Raw genomic sequence first — 8,049 nt, forward strand, 5'->3', positions numbered from 1 at the left:
CGGGCTGAAGTTAGCAATCAGCGAGAAAATCATCATCAGAAGCTGCGGAGAAATCACGGGCGCGCATGGATTTGGACAGGTCTGTGCTAATGGAAGCAGGGCGCACACACACATCAGCGGAGGGATGATTAGGGGCGATCCAGCGTTTCGGGAGGACTTTAAACAGCAGCTCCCCGCCTGCCCGAGCCATCGGGCCGGGGAGTAGCCTCCTTCCCCAGGCACCCGGGGACTTTTTGGAGGTGTCGGCACCGCTTCGACACACAGCCGTCACAGGGCTCGCCGCCTGACTCTGTGCCAGCAAGGCCTCGGCGGGACAGGAGTGCGGATGCAGCCCCCCCCCAGAGCCCCTCGCCGCGGGGCTGCAGGGCAGCGGGTGCCGGCCCGGGGGCTCCGGGTGCGGGACGTGGCGGGGCAGACGTGGTCACTAACTCCTCACCTCGAACATGAACAGAAAGGGGTCCTTTCCCTTCTGCTCCGTCAGCTGGCGAAGCCATTTCGTATTAATCAACCCCCAACTAAATGATAAAACCAGAAACGACCCTATTTTTCCATGACGGGAAAGTATATATGTATTTTAACGATTTGGGTTGATTTCCTTACGAGACGGGGACAGGAAACTGCAGCTCCCCTTCCTCTGCAGCCTCGACCCCTCGGCCGCCGCCTTTCCCGGCAGGCGAGCTCCCCTCCCCGCTCCTCTTTCTCCTCCGGGGCCGGGGGGGCTCATTCCCCAGCGCCCCCCTCCCTGCCCCGCTCGGGATGGGGCCGCCCCGGGACCTTCCCTCCGGGAAGGGGGCTCCGAGCTCCTGCCCTGGGGGGCAGCCGGGGCATCTCGACCTTTCCCCGGGGGGACGGGGGGGAACGGGCGGCTCCGTGCGCCCCGTCGGAGCGGGCCCCTTCTGCTCCACCCTGGTCCCCCGCGCTGCCGCTTCTCCAGCACCAAACTCAATTATAACGGCCGTGATTACGGCGATATATCTCCAGCGCTCTCCAAACGCTCGGGTGTCAAGGGGAGTGTTTTAGAGAGGGTGCGAGGGGCAGCAATTCATACGAGGGAGCTGACAGTTCTTTGATGTGAAAATGATGCCCGATTTTTACTCCGGGGCGCGCAACCGAAGAAAGATTACACTGCTTAAACCGAGAAATTTAAACCCAGATGATAATAGTAACGAGCCAAAGAGGCGAGGTAGGGAAGTCAATTTTACAGCTAGAAAAGCGGTCTCTGAAGGCCTTGTGCAGCCTATCGGGGCTGAGCAAGTGAAACTAAGTTCCTGATAAATCATTAATCACGGGCAGCTAAAGGCAATCATCCCCGGGCAGCCTCTAATTACCGGCGGCCCCCGGCCCGCTGCCTGGCGGTGCCGCTGGCCCCTTCCCCTCTCGGTGCCCGGGAGGGGCTGCCCGGGGGGGGCGCGACCCGAGGCAGCCCGGTCCCGGGGGGGCTGCCCCAACCCCCGGTGCCCGGAGCAAGGTGGGCTCCTGCCGCCCGCCCCAGCTGCGCTCCCAGCCCTTCGTTCCCTGACCAACGGGCAGGGATTATTAACACATTATTAAAACTCCGTTCAGAGCACCTTAATGAGACCTGCGCTTATTAGCAATGGGAGCGAATTTCACAGGAGTGAAGTGATCAGTTAAGCCATGTCTATAGTTTCCAGACTACGCAAATGAGGCTTTTACTTAATTGAATTGAACTTCTCATGGCATTCGGAGGCTGAACTCTATCCTCCAGCGCAAGGTGGGCATCAGGATCAGTTTTGTACGAGAAAACAAGCCGGCAAAGAAGCCTTGTCCTAAGGCTAAGGGCACCCCGGGTTCCGTGCTGTGGAGCAGAGGCGTTTGTGGGGTGCCGTGGGGTGTTCCGAGCGGGGTGCAGCCCCTGCCCTTGGCACGAACCAGCCAGGTGCTGGGACGCCTTTTCCACGCTCATCTTCGCAGCCTGCTGAACGGGCCAGAAAAACAAAGCGTTCCTTTTCCCCGATCTCCTGTCTTTCGCTAGCTCAGGCTCAAAATTGTCGTTCTCAGCCCATTTTGAGAAACCTCCACGCAGCAGTAATCAGGCGGCGGACAAACGCATCCTCAAGACAACTAAGAGAGGGACTGAAAACTTCAGAGCAGAGAAACATAAACAAATACATTTTCCAGCGCAGATTTATTATGGCTCCGGTCTGTTTTGCTGAGTGTGAGTCAATCAGAAGGGAATACCGTCTCGGTTTGACAGTGAGCAAGTCTTAAAAATTACGGATCGAATCAAAGTTTCAGGAGCAATTTAAAGAGCGCTCAGAAAGGCGATCCGGAGCAAGCGGGGTAGCCCTTGGCTAGCACAGCCTGCCCCCGCTCAGCCTTCCTGCCCCTTCGGAGAGCCGAGCTGCCACCGGGGGGGTGCCTGCAGGCGGGGGGCTGCCACCGGTCCCCGTCTTGCCCCCCCGGGGGCACCCAGCCTGCTCCGCCGCGGCCGGCTCTGCCCCAGACTCCCCGCTCACAGCCAGGGACTTTTCCGCCCCCAGTCTCAGAAAATCAGTTTTCCCCGGGTCAGGTATGCTTAGGACCCAGCGTGGCCTTTCCCTCATTATATTTCAGTTTAGGCACCAGGAAGATGCAATTTGTTGTCGAAATAAATAAAACATATCACCTCCAGTTAAATCTGTAAATTATATTATGCTGCTGCTCTGGTTTTGTTTTTCATAATTGTTAAAAATTTGAACAAATCAATTATATTAGCCATATGGCTTGATCATATCAGCTAATTTCCCCCCCCTTTGTTTTTTTGGAAAGTAATTGTTGTTTAAGCACTGACAACTGATTAGTTAAGGTGTTTAGGAAATATCTCTCTGCTCTTGTCTTAGTTAAAAGATGATTGAAATGACAATGAATACTCAAAGTCGTTAAATCATCCCCTTCCATATTTTCCACTTTCTGTGTGTTTAAAGAGTTCACAACAGCAGTAGCTGAGCTGCAGCCTGATTTATACTTCTGGAATGGAGGCCGTGAGACCATCAGGCTTTCAATTCAATCTATTCCAGTTTGTAATGATTTCCCTAAAAGGAGCCAGTTTTTGGTATGCAGCAGGTAAGTAGTCATTTTTCTTAGTTATTTTAAAGGTGTGTAGTATTGAGAATGTACAAGTGGTTCCACTCTGGCATTTACACACTGCAAATATAAAACTTCACCCCTCAGTGATCTTAATACTTCGTCCATTAAATGTACTTACTCATTTAAATGGGAGTGTATTTAACTGCTAAACAGATGGTCTACAGTGCACACAATTATAAAGCAAGGGTTTGTGTATGTTGCCATATTTTAGACTCCAGATTTCCTGCTTCCCTATACATTTTTCAAAGCAGTTTATTTTTCCATACAAAACACTAACACAGGTGGAGAAGCGGTCTGGAATTCATTTCTTTTGCTATCAGAGATCCAGGGCACACTCCTTCAGGCAATCTTCTTAATTTTCTGATGAGGATTTTAACTAGTTCTGTACTTCAGATTTTTAAAGCATTTCAAGAACCATTCTAAAATCCTCTGGACCACACTGGGATTTTAAATATTTGATAGACATTTCTGATCGTGTTTACTTTATTGAGTAAATACTGAAAAAATGTCTTGGCCCCACATTGGTGAAACTGAAGCGATGACCAGGCAATGAGAGCTGGGAGAATTTTCAAGCTGTAGCGTACTGCAAAAGGAAGGAGAAGGTTGCAGAAAAAAGCAGAAAGTTATGAATCACCCACACTGATGTTTGCATCATAAACTGGTGACATTTGCCGTAGGCCTGTCTCACCCAGGCACGGGGAGCTGGTGCTCACCCGCTAGTCGTCTGTGTGAGGCTGTGCTGTTATCTTGCCAGGGCAGGGCCATCAGCTGTATTTCTCATGCATGATTTCACCCCTCAGTTAAACACGGATTTGTTAATTTTCTTGCTGGACTGTCTGTGATTCTTCTCATTCCTGTCATACTGTACCCCTCAAACATAAACAAATCAACTTTCAGAATAACTATAAAGTGAGGATTTAGCTCCATTGTATAACTGAGGCCCTAAAGTTCAGAGAGAAGTGAAATCTGCACTCATTTTGTGTGTCCCACGGATAATATTGAGCTGATAATTCTAGTATATTTAGCAACCTTATATTCTCATTGCTTTGCAAAACAAGATGTCGAAAGTGATTTGGAACCCTTAACATGGAAAATAGAGTTTGTAGCCAATTATGAAAAGCTGAATTTAAATGTTGTGCCTAGCATTTCACAGAAATTCTGTAGCAGGGCAGAGCTTGAAATATGCTATTGAAGGCAGTGTTCATCTATCCCATGAAACCATTCCTTCTCTTGTTTCACAAAGCATTTCCAGCATCATTTAACTTATCCAGCAAATGGCTGGCTTTTATCAATATCAGATTTTCACCATGCAGTCCTGAGTCACTTTCAGATGAACTTGTATCAGCCTTTCATGCAGCAACAAAGATTAGGATTTTATCCTCCATGTCTGCATCATAGTACAACCATACCTGGCAGAGGAAGGTGAGATAAGGCTGTATAAAGTTACTCTGAAACTCCCAGTTCCCAAGTTATGAATGCTTGACTTTTCAACCAGCTTTGGAAATAGCTGTTTGCATCCAGTTTTCTAGATTAAATAATCAGTAAATGACCTCTCCTTCCCACAGAAACCTCAGGATCCATCAGTACCTGGAACCATGCTGGGTGGACCTGTGAGGGATGCACTGCAGCAGAAGGCTGCTTTTGTTTCAAGACTTCTGCAAGCAGAAGGAAGCAACTTATGTACTGCCATCAGCTTCTACTGCTACTTGCTAACAGGAGAAGAACTTGTTAGATTAGGAAGTGAGTCTGTCGAAAAGGAAAGTCTCAATGTTTCTGCCAACCCTGACGCCTTCTGTTCCTGTTTCCCCCAGTGCTATCACAGACTGCCACTCTTCCCATGGATTGTCAGAGCTTAGACCATTTAGTTGTCCCAGGTATTCACCGTGGGCTTGATCTGAAATTCAGTGAAGTCTCTGGAATTTGAATCAGACCATGGAATCAGACAATGGGATTACATGATTTGATTGAAGAAGAAAGTCAAGTTGCTTTTTTGCTGGTTACTGCTTGCCATTTACCAGAAATCTGGTTGTGCCTCAGAGGAGGTTAAAGAGAAGAAATGACCTGGGGATGAGGCACCCAGGCCTGGGGAAAGACGGGAAGACTGGGAACAATACAACTTCTTCAGAAGCATGCAAAATACAGTTTGTACGTTAGAGAGACCTGAGTGGTCTTGTTAATACAAGTAAATAAGCAAAGCACAGCCTACTATTTCACTTTGCCATAGGCTTACTTGTTGTCACTACGGGTTTTTCACTAGGAACCTGGCAGAAGCAAGTCCTAACAAGTAACAGATTTACAAATGCTTCATTTTGTACAAAATTAAGGCCATGCTGTTCGTGACACAAGCTATTCAACTTGGGGAGCCCTCTTCGTAGATCTGGTCTTCCATATGTGGAACTCTGATAAAGGTGTTCAGGGAAGATGTAGGTTGTCACAACTCACATGGTGTCAAAATGCATGCTGAGACACTCAGCTCTTGCATGACATTGAGCAATCCCATTTCTGATGACTTTTTCTTTGTTCATCTCTTTTCCCAATGTTGGGATACAGTCAATGTATAGTGGATTGATTTTTCTGGGTTTTGGTCAGAGGGGTTGCTTTTTATGTTCCACAAGTTTCATTTTACTGCCCAAACCAGGGAAACGTAAACACCAGAAGAAAGCATGATTATCATATGGGAAGAAACAAGACATTTTTAGAAGGAAGCATAAAGGCCCCAAAGCTCATGTGTATATGAGAAGGGAATATGGTCAAAAGACTAACTGAAATCTGCGGCATAGCCTACACACAGATCAACAGGCACATTGCATTAGCTTCAGTGTCTCCCAGATTTACTTTTGGCTACACTGCAATGTTGATCAGTCCCCAGCCACACCACACAACTATTCCAAACATAACCCAGAGATCATTTTATCCATTCAGATTTAAGATTTGGAAAGAAGAAATTGGTATGCATCAGAGGTGTCATTCCAACTCTTGGGGTTTGTCCAGCTCTTGGGGTTTGGGCAATTGCCATTAGAAAGACTGTAACACTTTCATTACTCTTATGAGTTTGCTGGTTAAAAAAATTCTGTCAAAGATGTGAAATTCACATTTCTGCCAGTTTGTCACTTCCTATACATGTATAGAAAATGCTTGAGAGAGGTAAATGTTACCACTCAGTGAATTTTCAGCTTCAGATAAAGCAAAGTAGGCAAGAGAATGGAGTCTTGTATTTTAGTACCTGATCTGATTACACTTCTCTGTGCTTATTTATATTAACTTTACAGAGTCGCCTATGACTCATTATCTAAACAGATATATGGAATTATAAATATCTTAGGAATTCATACCAGATAATTTTAAGACAAAGCAGAGGAAGAGTGGGAATGGAGAAGACTGTTTGGTTTGAAAGGTTTTGATTTTTTTGAGAAAAAAATAATTTTCTTTATGGAAAGAGGGTCTTATTTTTTATCATCCTTCCTGTCCTTGTTGATCTTCATGGTCTGTTTGTCATGGCAGAGTCCTAAACAATTTTAAGGGGACTAATCCATTCAGAAATGTGAATGAGAAGGAAAAAGTAGGAGAAAGGATTCCTGAGTCACACTTGCAGATACTGAACTTCACAGAGAGAATAGTAAAATTTCAGTAAGCCAGAAGTGAATAAAAGTTATGTTTCTGACACGCACTGAATCATTTCTAGAGCCTTATAAAGCATTATTTGGTTGACAATGCCTCTTAAAATATCTGTTTACGAAATGCAGTGTTACTTCCTGAAATTTACCATTTTTGCTCCATGAAAAATAGCACTTTTTCTGTGGGAAAAAAAAAAAAAGACTTAGCAGCAGGATCTTTAATGTCAAGAAATGGGCAAGATGTCAGTTTTATGCAGCATCAGAAAGACAGATATATATATTTCACCATTTCTCCTATCCTATTTATGATTGTTGCAATCACAAATAATGTAGCCGAGATCTACTATCTACTTGACCTGTATGTATTGCTACATCTTGCTCCTAGGGTAACTGCACTTTGTCATGTCTATTTCTCTTCCTCGGGTGTTTATCTAGTATTTAACTCTGTGTGTTGTTCAGGAGCACAGGAGCATGACTCTGCAGTATGTAGCGCTTCACTTTCCTTAGGGTCAGTGCTGTGCAAAGGCCGTATCCAAAAAACACCTGAGGTTAACACACATGACACGCTTCTTATTAAAAAGATGGAAATCATACCTTTTTGTCTGTGCGTATTACAACTTGGGTAGTACAATCTGGATGATAAAACCAGAGTGTGATGGTTTTTATTCCGGTGAGTGGCCTGTTATAAACTACCATGTGTCGCAGTGCTTTCTCATATTCTGTATAAGCACCTTCTGTATCAGGTCTTGAAACTAAACATGAGTTTAACTGAAATAAAGATAATTTTTAGTTAAAATTGCATTTAGATTTCACTATCTTAATCTCAGTTCACATACCAATTTATGGACTATTATTTACATTTATGAAGAAAAAATATATCATTGTGCAGATATATCTATGTAATTGGTCTGTAAATGAATAATTTCATTTAAGTTTTCATAAATCTTTGGTGAATCTGTGAATGCTGGATGTCCTGCATGAATAGCTGAATATGCATACAGGTTCCACAGCCCGGTTTTGGTCAGATTATGACCTTTTGGGAGCCAGGTTTGGGTGAAAACTTATCTCCATCTCCATCTCTATTTGTCTCTATCTTTTCTTCTATATCATTTCCTAGTAGATTTCTCCTGATAGACGTTTGGACGATGTCCTCATAGGCTTACCCTGGGCTGCTACTAGCAGCTACATTGATTATGTTGTTTAACATTAGCTCCATGCATGGACATAGTTAAAATGAGATCAGAATTCTTTAATTAACCTCAGAAATAAGCTCAACAGATACTGAGGGAGAAAGATGATGGTTTGTAGGAAAGGTTTAGCTTCAAAAGCTTGCAAATATTTATTGTGA

General features: G+C 45.0%; 1 long non-coding RNA gene across 1 annotated transcript in view; it reads left to right on the plus strand.

Moving 5' to 3' along the window:
- Positions 1 to 7,595, plus strand: part of LOC308197845 — an 8,300-nt gene extending 705 nt beyond the window's left edge. The window contains exons 1-3 of the long non-coding RNA XR_013953367.1: positions 1 to 2,176; positions 2,925 to 3,063; positions 4,653 to 7,595. The exon at positions 1 to 2,176 is cut by the window's left edge and continues 705 nt beyond it. This is a non-coding gene — a long non-coding RNA (uncharacterized lncRNA). The remainder of the gene's footprint in view (positions 2,177 to 2,924; positions 3,064 to 4,652) is intronic.
- Positions 7,596 to 8,049: the final 454 nt, after the last annotated feature.

This window comes from Anser brachyrhynchus (assembly GCF_964034855.1).
Source record: "Anser brachyrhynchus genome assembly, chromosome: 7".
Taxonomy (NCBI): Eukaryota; Metazoa; Chordata; class Aves; order Anseriformes; family Anatidae; genus Anser; species Anser brachyrhynchus.